The sequence below is a fragment of the Chlamydotis macqueenii genome, chromosome 5 (assembly GCF_036417535.1).
Source record: "Chlamydotis macqueenii isolate bChlMac1 chromosome 5, bChlMac1.mat, whole genome shotgun sequence".
Lineage (NCBI taxonomy): Eukaryota > Metazoa > Chordata > Aves > Otidiformes > Otididae > Chlamydotis > Chlamydotis macqueenii.
The window spans coordinates 5,711,901-5,725,687 of NC_141560.1; the positions used below are offsets into that span (position 1 = coordinate 5,711,901).

General features: G+C 45.5%; 1 long non-coding RNA gene across 1 annotated transcript in view; it reads right to left on the bottom strand.

Annotated features, from left to right (window-relative positions):
• The window catches only part of LOC147600436 (uncharacterized), a 759,986-nt gene that overhangs the window by 445,305 nt on the left and 300,894 nt on the right, over positions 1 to 13,787 (bottom strand). The gene's annotated exons all lie outside the window — the stretch shown is intronic.

The following is a 13,787-nucleotide window of genomic DNA, read 5'->3' on the forward strand; positions in this document are numbered from 1 at the left end:
CTACTAATACTTAGTCACCAGCACCAGTTGGGAAACTGGCACACAGCTTCCTTTTCTCCTGACTGACACAGCTGCAAAGAGTGAAGGTGCAAACACCTTCAGAGCCATCAGTTGTCTGAAAGCACTAAGTATTTCTTCTGCTTAGATCTGCATATTTCATCTGTCTGCTTCCGGTGGAAACTTTTGCAAGTGGCTTCCTAAGAAGAAAAAAAAAAAGATATTTTCCTCCCATTGCACAGAGACGCAGATACTTTTGTTCCTTTTGACCTGATTCCCTGCCTCCTGATCAACAGCTGGTGATCCTGTGACCCTTTCTAAAATATTCTCTTGTCTGCTAGAGATTCTCAGATTTACTCTAACAATTGCCCTGGTAAAAGAAGAAATAGGCAATGTGGTCCCAACCCTACACAGTGCAGATGTATGGGCTATAACTCCACACTTACATCTGGGTGGGTGAAGCTTTGCTGGGTATAGACCTACGTGCAGGCTCCCAAAGTGGAAGCCTTTTCTCTGTAGCTGAGTTGCACTTAAAGACTTTTTCACGCGTAAATTTTATTCTGGATGCCTGCTGCTTAAAAAAGCAGTGGCGTGATAGCAAAGCCCACCCTCTTTCACATATTTTGACTAATTGCCTCAAAACGTCCTGTGTGAGATTCAGGCTGTGTTTTACACCCACGTCATCACCATTTTCTTGTACATTTTATTTTGCTGGCTTTCTGAAGCAAGGCTGTGAGTTGCAAACTCCTCGGAGATAAATCAGAGGTCACAGTCTGCATTGCTGCTCCCGAGTGGCACGGAGAAGGAGAAAGCCCCAACTGTTCCCCATCCTATGCGACAGCTCCTGCGTAGCTGTGAAAAACTTCATTTGCCAAGAGGATAAAGAAACTTTGTATTGAATTTGATGGGAAACATAATTTATTGGTGTGTGAAATGCCCTCTAAAGCTTTTCATACAGGGTATGGAGAGGCGGATCGCTGTTGGCTGCTGTCCTGGGCGTCCCTGGCCATGAAGCCTGTTTTTTCTCCAGACTTGAGTGTCACCTGAAGGGCGATTTTCAGGAACAGACACTTCAGGGATGTGCCAACCACATAGCTGCTGCTTACCTTATTGATGCTCCGTATTGAGATTTAAATTCTTTTTGAAAGACTGCAATTTAAGCATCAGTTTTATTGTAGCTGTGGAGATTTCTTAATAACTTCCTGTCAAGGACAAAATGCAAGTTGATTTCTGATCCTAAAGAAATGCTGTGACAAAAGCAGTTTTAATGACAACATTGGGTACAGCCAAGCTCCAAACCAGTCTGATCCTGCAGGTCATGTACAGCTCATGCTCCCGTAGCTGCTGCCCTGATATCCTTCACCCCCTAAAAGTAGCACTGTAATTCCCACCGGATTGGAAAAAGTCAAGCCAAGTTAAGAAAGAATTTGTTTTCACCTGAATCTCAGAGTGACAGATTTGGCCTATTGGTTTCAGAAAGTGAAAATGTGATCCCGCTCCCTGTGACAACTTTTAGGAATATGTCTGATAGCTCCATAGCGTCATTTGCTTCATCAACCCGCATTTCTCCATGTGGACACTTGTTTCTGCTGCGATATCAATTAATAACACCTTCATTTTAATGGCACGTGCGCCAAGATGGCAAGACATTGTCCCAGAAGCCAAACATCTCTTATGATTCATAAAAGAGTTAACAGGCAATCCTGCGCCTCGCAGGGAGACCTTTGCTACACATTTTTAATGGCCTGGGCTCTTGGTAGGTGAAAGGAAAGTTCCAAGCAATAATTCAGGTTTAAAAGACTGTCTCGGTGCCAAGTAATCAAACTAGTTTTAAGTGAAGCAATTAGCAAGCATTAGAAAGGCAGCTATTTCCTGCTCGAAGGTGGTAAACTCTGCGTCCCTTGTTATGATTTCTCTGGGGATGTAAGTAATGGGCTATGGGTTTTTTTTTATTTGGGGGGGGGTGGTTTTTTTTTTCACACGTGTGGAAATACTGGCAGTGTCCTAACTCCTTGCCAATTTACTAGATATGAATGATGATGAGGGTGGAACAAAGCCCTTACTCTTTTCTGGTGCCTTGAGCAATACGTGTGCCAAAGTCAAAGAGGTGGTTTTCTCATTAGTTGCTTAAATACAGGGTTTTGTTCTCGATTCAGGCTTGCTGCTTTACCAGCTCACCATCATTTGGACCAGGCTGGTGCTGGTGGCTGGAATGAGCAGACTGGGCAAGACCTGGTCATTATGCTGCATTTGCTAGATTTTGTTGGGGGGTTGATGAAATGCAGGCGGGGACCACATCTCCCTAAAGGAGAGATTTCGCTTTGAAACCAGCTTGATTTTCTGCCCAGGGGAGATCTGAGACCCTGCATTTCCAAGGTCTGCAGCAGTGGGGTGGCTCCTGGTGGATGCAGCTCCATCAGCAGTCTGTTTTGGCTTTTGGAGCCAGTCTGCCACTTGTCCTAATTTCCTGCACTTCGTACCAGAGAGCTGCCCTAGAGAGCTGGACCAGGTCTCTCCCTCATCTCCCTTGGTGCCTCTCTCCTCCACCACAGCTTTATAAACTGGCATCCACATCTGAGGCTCCTCAGATTATTAAGGAATTCCCCTGTTGGCTCTGCTGGGCTTTGAAAAAGGCCTTGGGGTCTTTGGACGTGCAGCCAAATAAAGGCAAGAAGCGAGGGTGACACCTTGCAAAATTGCCTGAGGTGCAGGAATGCGTCCCCAAAGGCTCAGCATCACACGGGTGCGAACGGCTGCCCCAAAGGGAAACCTCCGCAGGAAACGCGAGGTCCAGAAACAGACACTCTGTGATTGTTTCATTGCAATTTATTCTTCTTGGTCTGATTTTGGGGAAAACCTCCACCTTTTCCAAGTGAAAAGCATGATTCTTAGGAAATATTAAAACTAGTTTGCTTCCTATGGTTTCTGTTCCTTCCCCACTAAATTCAGGCAGGATGGCAACTGGCTGGAAAGCCTGAAAACCGAATTCTTCCACAGCATTTTGGATTTGTGCAAGCATGTGCTCTTGTCTAATACAGAGCCTGATGAGACGAGTTTTATTTTAACAAACCTGGATCCTAAATTTGATTAGATGGCAGTTCGTACTAGCACCAGCTGAAGCCTGTGCTGGTAGAATTATTGCTGTGTATAAGCAAAAAAAAAAAAAGCAAAGCACACAAAAAGAGTTGGAATCTTACCTCAACTTAAAGAAGCAATGGGAAGTTTGGCAGAAAATGTGGAATTATGCCTTTTTTAAAAAAGTCTTGGATTTGCAGGACCACAGGAAGCAGGGGGGGAAGGTTCCCTTCCCATCCCCTGGATTTTCAATCAATTTGTTCTTAACTTTTTCTCTGAACACAAAGAACAACTCAGGCTTTTCTGACAGTGTCCAGATGCTGAAAATACCCACAACTGTACTTAAAATGGTACCATTTCTGTCCGAGTGCTGGGATAAAGAGCAGAGGAGAGAAAGGACCAGTGTCTCCAACAGGTAGGATTTCAACCTAGATAGGTATTGGTGAAATAAATTCCTCTTTTGCAAAAGAGGGAAGCTAGCTATCTCCTTTCAAGCTGACGACTCAGCTGACGAGTCTATCGGCTCATCAAAAAGCCTCTTGCCTGCTCTTTATTTGTTATTATCATAGCATCTGTGCAAAATTTGGTGTTTTTCACAGCTTTGATTTTCACACTCAAGTTTTTCTAGTGGAGGCATGAACGCCTTCACAGCAATCTAAGCACCTTCCTAGGAGACTTGAATTCATAGAGAAACAGGCCACAAGGTGAAAACTATTAAACCACAGCTGATAGATGTGATATTTTCCATCAGAAGACCCAGCATTTGGGTTTTTTAGAGCTTTTCCAGCCCAGCCTGCTTCAGACGGGGATTTTCCTGTGTATCTCTGGTCAGGTCAGACTCCTCAGAGATGGGCACTGATTACGTGCTACTGGTCACTTCAGTTCCCAGCTTGTGACCCCCTTCTGTCAGACGTGAGGGTGAAGCTCTCATGATTGCAGATGCAGTCAAAGGGGACCTGTCCTGTGACCAAGCAAAGTGCTATGGAAATAAGTACTCTGAAAAATCAAGCCTTGTGCTTTCTCAAATTAGCAGATGCTTTTAACAATGTTGACCTTCCTATCTCTGCAATTCTGTTCTCCGTCTCCGAAAATGGGGATAATAATATAATTTTGTGGCACAGGGCTCTGCTGAAGATACATCCATTAGTGCTGGTGATGTTTTCAGTCTCAAAGAGAGAGAAGCTCAGCCCAGGATTTGAAAGACGTGCAAGTGAATGAGGATGAGAGGCTGTGTGATGAACACAGAGAGAAATACACACCAGCCGCCTTGTCTGGGGATGTGGATCAGTATGTACAGAGCAAAGCAGGGTCTGATGGAGCACAGAGGAGTAGGTCCATGAGCATTTCTTTCCAGACCACATCATAGCATACGCAGAGGAGACCAAATTAACGTGGATGGCACTCTGTGTGTGTGTGTGTGCATGCACACATGCCTATACACGTACAGGGTCTAATCTTAAATTAACAGCTAGGGTTAGGCAGTCATTTTTAACCATGAGATCCATAGGAATGAGTGTGAAGTTGAGGGTGACTGTGAAATGTATATTTATAAAAAAAAAAAAGAAAGAAATTAAATAAATAAAATAAAATAAAGGGAATTGTCTAATCCTGCTATTGAAAGATCCTCTGCTGCCATGAAAGTCATCAGAACAGCAAAAAGATAACCCATAATGAAATCTTAGGGCATCACATTGTGGTGCTGGGCAAACTCCCAGGCATTTCAGGATGAGAAGAACCAGGGCTGCTAAGGCAGACCTCAAAGGCTTGGGACTTTACCAAGCACCAAGATCCTTCCAGGGTGTCCATTGGCTTTTCTGGACCAGGAGACCCTCCTGCGCTGGCTGTCTGCCTGTGTCTAGGGTCTCCACTGCTTCCCGTGTGCATCTGCCCTGCCTGATCAACAACTGCCCAGCTGCCCTTTAGCCAAGACTTGCTCAATGCTAAGGTGGAACTGGTTGTTTCTGCAGCCAGATCTCTTCAGGGCTACAATTTAAAAGGCAGAGAAATGGCTGTGCTCAGTCTGAGCATCTAAACTTCTTTGAATATCCTGCTCAGGTTTCCTCATTTGAAGACTGGAGCCTCTACATCCTCTATTTACTCAATTTTCTCTCAGGCAGGCTGGATCATTGCTTGAAATATTCCCATTACATCCAACCGATCAAGGTTTTTCACAGCGGAGCGCAGTGTTTGCCTGGAGTGTATCCACCTGACTTCAGCAGTGCTGCGTTATTAGTCTGGGAAGCTATGACCTTGAAGGCTTTATATTTAATTTATTTCTACATTCCAACCATAGAGATGTTTGCCCTGATTAGACTCAGTAAATTACCCTCCATAGATGAATTATCAGAGGATTTTCTTCTTTTTTTTTTTTTTTTTTCCTGCCCATTCGCAAACTACTTAGAATGAGCCTGGGTACACAGCTGTGTGTGTATGGATAGCTTAAATGACTCCTTTTCCATAGCACAGGTCTCTCAACAGTTTACAGTGAGTTTTCCTGAACAACTGCTCATCATGTATGTGCCATTTATGCTGTCAATCAGTGGCTAATTTGATTACAAAAATTTTTCCATAATTAAATAAATCACAAAATATTTGTAGCTTTGGCCCGCGATTAGCAAATAGGCAGCAGATCCATGGGGATAGCCATATCTGCACCCCAAATAAGGGATAAACAGGCATTTTCTTGGCATTCTGGGAAGGAGAGGATCTTTCTTATCAATTTAGGAAAGGAGACATACAAATAATGAAAGAACAACAGAAGGTCTGAATGACAGTCTACAAATACTGGCTTTCTAGAACTAAGTATCTTGATTTATATGGTCTGCTATCGCAGTGACCATCGCATCTCTAGACGAATAATATTGCTTGCAGAAATGTTCAGAATTCTGGTAACAGAAAAATGGGAATTAGGTTGTGGTGTGTCAACTTCAGACACACTGAGCAGTCAGGAGGAGCGCTGAACCAAGTCTTCAACATTTTCTGGTTCCGTACAAGCAAGAGGTGTGATGTTTCTGCAACATTTTTCCACCAGAGATATAACAAGTACTTACAAGCAATTGAGTTACGGGAGCTTAATTCTTTATCGCTTTTACCCCGGCAAGAAGCCATGTGCAACTCTGAGCCAAATGCAAAGGCAAAGTAAAGCATTTTAGCTGCAGTCACCCTGCAGGGACATTTTGTTTTGCATTTGCAGGAGGCCAAAAGTCTGCGTATGAGTAGTCACCGTATCTTAATTTGTTAGCAGTAACTTTTGCTGAGCTTCCCTAATTTGGTCACCTGCAGCTACATGAATATTTCCCTGGGGAAGAGATGGTTATATCAGCATTTAGAAAAGGGCTTTTTCCAGAGTGACTCATCTTAAAGACTAAAAATAAGGATAGATGCACACTTCTGAAGGTGTTTTTTTCTCCTTGGGGGATATATTTCCTTTGAGCGAGATCTGTAGCGGGTGCAGAGGCCAGGCTCATGCCAGTGTGCTCATGATTCCCAGCAGAGCCTGTTAGGACAAGTGTTCACCCGGCAAGATGCAGGGCTGTGATACCTTACCTAACACCCACCAAGCTTCCTGCAGGCTCCTCAGCTTCACCTCACATCTGCCACAGTGATGAATATTGCCCGCTCCCCTGCACCTCTGTCCTGGTGTGCTTCCAGTGCTGGGCTTGGGGACTCCATCGGGAGCTGATTGCATTTCCAGAACAAGCTATCATTACAAAAAGCACCATCTGCTAATATCTGTGCAGCTCCATGAGAAGGTTTTCCCCCACATAATCATTTTTCTAGGTTGGATGAGACTGGAAAGGATGGGAGCTGGTGGCTCTGGGTACCCTGAGATTTGTTTCCTTGCAGTGATTTGGATAACGCTTCCCAGCTCTGGGGGAAGGAAGGCTGGGCTTTTTTTTTGTTTTTATACTGAAGACTGGAAATTGTGATTTAATTCTTCAACTGTGTAAATAAAATCCTAAATGCAGAATTACTGGAAAAGGCACAGGGGCTACTTCAGCCAGGAAATAGCTTCATCAAATGTTTTTTGGATCAAAACTGCTAGAAGTGCATTTTACACTTTTCATACCCCCCCAAAAAAAAAGTGTTGCAATAAATGAGGATACATAGCCATTTGAACTTTAGCATGAAATGCTAGCATAACATTCTCCTGCACCATTAGCTCTGTTTCTTTGGGGTATGTATAGCTACAGGCAATTCAGAGCTTTGGCAGGTCAGGGTAACATTTGCTTAAAACATGTTTCAGCCTGGGCTCCAGTGACCTCACTAACCAAATAGATGAAGCTAAAAATAAATGTGAGATGTTGTAGACACACAGGAGCCCCTGTTCCCCCAACTGTTTGCAAAAGGAAGAGACTGATTCTCCTGGTTTCAGTTTGCCGTTGGAGATAAGAGCTCACATCAGACAATTTGGGTGGGGGGGGGGTCCTTTGGTCTCATTTTCTCAGACAGCAAATACTGCCTAGAGATCCTCCAGAAATCCCTCCTGCTCTCTGCATTCCCATTCCCCAAATACTTCAGGCCCTTAAATTTTTATGGCTAGATAATGAGGCCAGACCAAATCTGTCATCTGACCTCTCTGCTAATGTAGCAGACATCGTTTTCCAATCCCAGCTTAAGCCGACTTTACTTAACTGTGACCTCCGCAGCTGATGAGAGCTGAAACAAAACTTCTTCAGTTCAGGTCCTAGGTTTTGGACAATCTGTGAGTGCTACTCTCTACAATTCTGTTTGAAAATCCATATAACTAGCGAGCCAGGATGCTGAGTTCAGAGTAATAATAAATTATCTTAAGCCTCAATTGCAGAGCTGGAATTTCATATTTACAAACAATTTAAGAATCAATTGGAGCTGGTACAGAAGGATGACAACAGACAGTTGTTAGTTTTCCCATGTAACATGGACACAAAATGGTTTCAACAAAGGTTTGGTTGTGCTGTGCTATGGGACATGAAGATGGTCCTTCACAGGTCTGGATGAATCTGACTCTTCTGAAGCCACAGGAAGCAGAAGCAGGTGATGGTAGCTGGTCGTAAAGGTAAGAAACCTTAATGTTGACATGACTCTGATTGCCAGAGTTGACTCCTTTTGTCTCCACCTCAAGATGAGATTGTGAGCCACGTTTCTGTAGGCTAGTGGAGCGCTGGGAGACTTTACACCGGTTGGTGGAGGCAGACTCAGGCCACCCACAGCACCCAAGGTGTAACTGGGACACCCAAACAGACTGAATTTCCCCTAAGAAAGTCCCATATGCAACCAGCCACACTGTGACAGTTAACGCTGACATGGGTCTTCACAGACATGGCGTTCCCTGCAACACGGCGTGTTGTGGGAATAGGATGTACCCATTGTTCCTCCCCCTCTTAATTAGACGTGGCCTTTCAGTAACAAGGTTGTCAGACACAAAGGGGTCTGCGTCCCATGGGCTGGGCAGGGAGACTGGCCATCCCCACCACAGTGCCGTTCCCCACATTGAGGTGATTGCCTCCTTTTTGTATTTGGAAGGGAGTTGGGGGCTGGGGAGGCCAGGGTTCTTCAGAGAATATTTTAAATTATTTTTCCTTCTGACAGAAGGGGAGAAAAGACTTCCAGAATGAGAAGATCTGACCTTTTGCGTGCTGCAACACGACTCCCAGAGAGACCCGTCGAATTCCTCCCTAATGAGGAAGAACTTTGTTTTCGTGCTGTGGCCGAGTTCACTGAGAATAGCCCTGTTTTCCTGACGATCAGCTGGAAAACTTCCTCTCTCGGGTCTCATGTGGGCTCCTCTGGCCAATGGCTCATCCTGTCCCCGTGTGCACAGGGAGCCTGCCACATGCCAGTCGATGGGACATTCTGCCCAGGAGCGGCTTGGTCTCTTCGGCACTTCTTCCCTGGGTGACCCCAACGTCCTCTGTAGATGGCAGTCAGTTCAGCGAGGTTCAGGAGCTCTGACTAAACCCCAAAGCCCCTGGGTAAATCTGATCTGCCTCTAGTATTTCTTAAAAGAGCCTCAGAGCCCCAGCTAGTCCCAGTGGAGGGAGAGTTTGGGATGTGAAAATAGCTTTTTTCCTCCAGGAAAGGCAGAGATGTCTCTTCCACTGCTTGTTCCCTGCCCTGTGCCCCAGTTCCTTCTTTATACAGTTAATTCCCATTCCTTTCCACTGTACCCAACCTCCCCTCACCCCTCCATCCCTCTTTCCTTGCCCTGGAGCTGTTAGCTGTTGAGGAAGATGGAGGACAACCGCACGTCGCAGCAGAAGGGATAAACATGGTCTCCCATCCTTGCTCCACGCTGAAATGCAACTTTGCTTATTTTCACCCTCTGCTCTCCTGTGATCGCCTCTGGTGAACTTTTCAGGCTAACCCCAGCGTCAGCTCAGCTCTGTGCAAGTCTGTAATACAGGTACGTAAAGAAAACCCCAAAATACATCCCTTTTTGAAAAAAAAAAAATAGAAAAAAAGACTAGTAAGAATGTGTCAGCTGCGAGAGCTGTATCAAGGGGAAGGGCAAAGAGTTGGAGCTGGGGTGTGGAGGATGAAAAGAGTTTCCACCACGGATACCCTGGGATGCAGGGAAGGTGAAAAGGGAGAGGAAAGGGCTGAGGACTCTTGACGAAAGGGAGGTGGGAGAGGCAGCTCAGTCGCCCATTTGCTCTGTCCTGGTGGGGCTTGGCAAGGACGGACTGGAGTGTGAGATTTGCTCTTAAAACTTTGCTTCCTTGAACCACGTTTGCTATATCGCAGCACCTTGGAGGAGGCTGACACGTTTCACCAAGCAGGTACAAATAATTGCTTTATGCTGCACGAAGGCAGCCAAGGGCCAGAGAGTGGCTGTTAAAATGTTTGCAGTGACACTGCGTCAGGCTCTGTGACGGGAATTCACCTTTGTGTAATTAATTCTGAGGCTCTGTCACTGAATCTAGTTTTCCTCAGATAAATCTGGTGTTAAATAGGCTCAAAAACTTGCCGTGTCAGTTCGCTTTGTACTTGAGAGGAGGCATGTACCTCGGGGTAGGGGGAAGGGAGGGAAGGAAGGCAAATATGCTGATGGCTGAGAGACACTAAGATATGCTGGTAATGGGGCCAGCCAAGAGCCAGAGAGAGAATAAATAAACATAATTTTGTAGTGACAGTCTGTCTGGCATTGTACTGTGGTCTGCTAAGATTTTTTTTTTTTTTAAAGGATGCAGTAATTTAGTGAAAGTAATATGGTGAAGAGGCTCTGGTATTATTGATCAGCTCTGATCCATAAATTGCTGCTGAGCTCCTTGAAAATGCATGAGATATGGATGGGCATGCAAGATAGACTGGGGCCAGATCCGGACTGCTGCGCAAGTCTCAGTGGTGCTAGCACCACAAAATGTGACCTTAAAGCCAACTTCAGTGGGAATGAAGGGGCTTTTACTAATCTGTGATGTGTCTTGGCTGGGTATAAAGCTAATGAAATAGGCCCTACTCAAGCCCTTCAGGTCCTCCTGTGTTGGGCAGCAGTTACAGGGAAGCCTGTTTGAAGGTTTCCCAGGACGTGCGTGAAGTAAGCTCTGTGGAGATGGCTTGTCGAGCTGGGAGATGGAGGGGAAGAAGAGACAACCCAGACCAGCGGCCAGCAAAGCATGATGCAACATGTCCCATCATGAACCATCCTGAGTGCTGGTCTCCTCCAGTCTCCTAATGCACTCTTTCTGCCACACATTTGCTCTTGGTTTTAGGTTAATTACCACACCCAGAAGTGGGTTGCAACCCTTTGGGCTATTGGAAACATGTGAGTTGAAACCTCATCCCTTGCGATGCTCCCTCTATGGGAGGTTTCTTTGCGAGCTTAAGCTGGGCAGTGTTGCCAGAAATGCTTATTCCCATGGATGAATTTGAGCATCTGAGTCCTGTTTGGAGGAAATTTGACCAGATTGCTTTCTGAGCAGTGAAACAACTACATTTCATAGGACCCTAGCTCCTAAGTGATGTAAAATATTCATCTCCTCTGTGCAATGCTTGCTGACCTGACTTTCCAAAATATTGTTATGTCTCAACATTGCAAGAATTTTATACTATATCTCTGAATGAACAGCTTAGATCCCTCAGACACAGGTTTCCTATAGCTGTTATGCCACTGGCCCCATGAGCAGGGCTGGTAACAAAGAGAGGACTCATGGGAGGATCTTTCTGTGTAGGGTCAGGCTTCCATAGAGTCTAGAACTGGCAAATGCATTGCAAGTTGCCAGCAAGTCTTTGCTGCCTTTGATGGATGATCCTCCAGACAAGTGCATTCTCAGCCTCTGGTGATTCAAGGCTGACATTCTGTTGCATCAAGGGTCAGCTGTAGTCAGATTTGGCAAAGCCAATGACGTCTTGCCAGCTATCAGATGCATACTCCAAGGCTGGAGCTTCTTCAAAGAAGCTATGTAAGGAACAGAGTATCCCCTTCTCGCGGTTTGATTGTAGAAGGGAAGCAGCTTATTTTAAGCATCTGGTCTTGCAATGATCTCCAGAGTACTCCAAGGCCAAGCAGGGAAGTCATGGGCTTTTCTTTGGACCACCACTTCTTCCTCATAGGTCTTTATGGATAGCACACTTGCTAAGCTCTTTCTCACAATGCCAGGTCCTTTTGCAGATGGTGCTGGAGCTCTCTTGACTCATCCTCCCACTGAAGTCTGTGCCCACCTGGCTCCAAGTCAGTGACATGTTGCCCATCCAAAGTGCATGTTTCTTCAGCATCAGGCCATGCATGCTGATCTTCAAGGGCTTGGATCCAAACCCTGGAAGTGTCCATGAAGAAACTCCTGTTTGTTTCAGCTTTAGACCTGGTGCCAAGCTTTCAGCACTGTGCTGAGTATGAGCCAGGATCCTTCTAGAGGCAATATCTGATGCAGTACCATGTCACCACTTTGGATTCCCTGCCTTCAGCATTTAAAACCCAGAATAAGTATTTCACTCACCTCCCTATGCTTATTCAAGAATGCAAGATGGGAAGAGACTTCCTTGAATCATCAAGGCTAATCCCCGACTCCCTCTGGCAATCATGCCACTCAAATCCTTGCATAAACCTCAGTTTTGGTGGTAATTAAACTGTTTGGCCCTTTAAACCATGGCTAGTCTCTCATGCATGTTGCATCCTTTTTCTGCCCAATGTGCAAGTGTGTTGTAGAGTCTCTCCTAGCAGAGCTTGGCTGCTGTCATTATCAGCTCACACCTTCTACTCCCACCCCATCTGTGCCTGGCACTATTTTAATGCATAATACATCAATCATCTGCAGCCTGGTGGGGGGGGAAATCATCACTTCAAGTCACTCGTCTGAATTCAAGTCACTTGTCTGAATTCAAGTCACATCTGAGCTGAATCCTTTGCTGAATGCCGTATCTATAGCCTGATATGGGGGGGGAGGGAAACCAGTCAGAAGGTCTCAGGCTCCTCCTGTCTGCAAAAGACTCCAAAGTAAATAGTGCTTGCATTTCTAGGTCTTTGAGAGCCTTATGGGCCATGGTCAAAGCTGGTAGAAATCCATACAAGTCTAATGCACCCCTGCAGCAATGCCAGCTGACACCAGGCAAAGGATGAGGGCTGCGTGTGTTTGTGTATCTTGGCTTTCTGTAATGCAAAGGATCAAGCGCTCCTCTTTTGCAGATTGTCTGCGACCCCATGAAAGTTTACTGATTTTTAAGCATGCTACCCTCGATTTATACCAGCATTGCACCAGCACTGGTGTTTCATTCTGCAAGACAGATCTTCAGAGAGTAATGTACACTTAAGAAACTTGATTTTGAAGTCTCTCAGGAAGGCTTTGAAAACAAAGGCTCAAATTCCAGAGTAAGTAGAAAGTCCTTGGTTCCTAGTGGTGAAAACTTCCTACCAGAATTATTCCCAGAGGCAGTATAGACTTTGCATTTTGCCTCATCTAAATGCATTAGGAGGAGTATTAAATTTCACATGTGCTCCATGTTGATGTAATTCTCCTGACATGTCTGTTTGCACCATTATGAAATAAGAGATTTCCTTTCCCTTTCTTTCCACATTTGGCCTGCTCTCTAGGGATCCCAAGGATATGATCCATCGGCATACGAGGGTTATGCCTTTTACACAGAGGACTTAAAAAAAGCTTCGTCATAGTGCTAACAGAGGTCTCGGGACAACATCCTGCATTAGCAGTGCTTGACTTAACTGACAACCTGTGGCTGGAAGAGATCCATTAATCTTCTGTGTCAAGATCCCTCCAGGCACCCTCGGCCCTGCTTAAACTGCTGTGTGCAGCTCTGCACTTCGGATGAACACTTTGGTGCAGGAGGATCTTGAGGGTCTTTTCGTGTAAAACCAACATCTCTGTGCCCTACAAGAGCTGAGGAATCTGGCAACTCCTTCATTAATTTTCTTTTTGATCTGGTGTCAAGGGGGAGTATGTGTTTAAACAAACAACCCCCGAATCTCCCCCCAGTTAGGTGGAGGTGCAAGGTTAGGCTGAAGGATGCTCTCTGCCACCCTGCCCACCGCTCCGCAATTGGGGAAGGGTGATCAGCAGTCTCTGTTGGGTCTCCGCTGCCTCAGTGTTTGGCGTCAGGGGTCGTGCTGCTGTACTTGTGACTTCATTCTGCGTCACAGCTCCACACTGTGACGGGGACAATGTAAACGCCTGCTTTGAGCAGAACTGGGGGCCTTTTCCTTCCAAGTAAATTTTGGATGCATTGAAATCTTGTGGGCTGTAAGGGGAGGGCAGAGTTAAGGAGAAGAAGAGGCAGAGATGGGA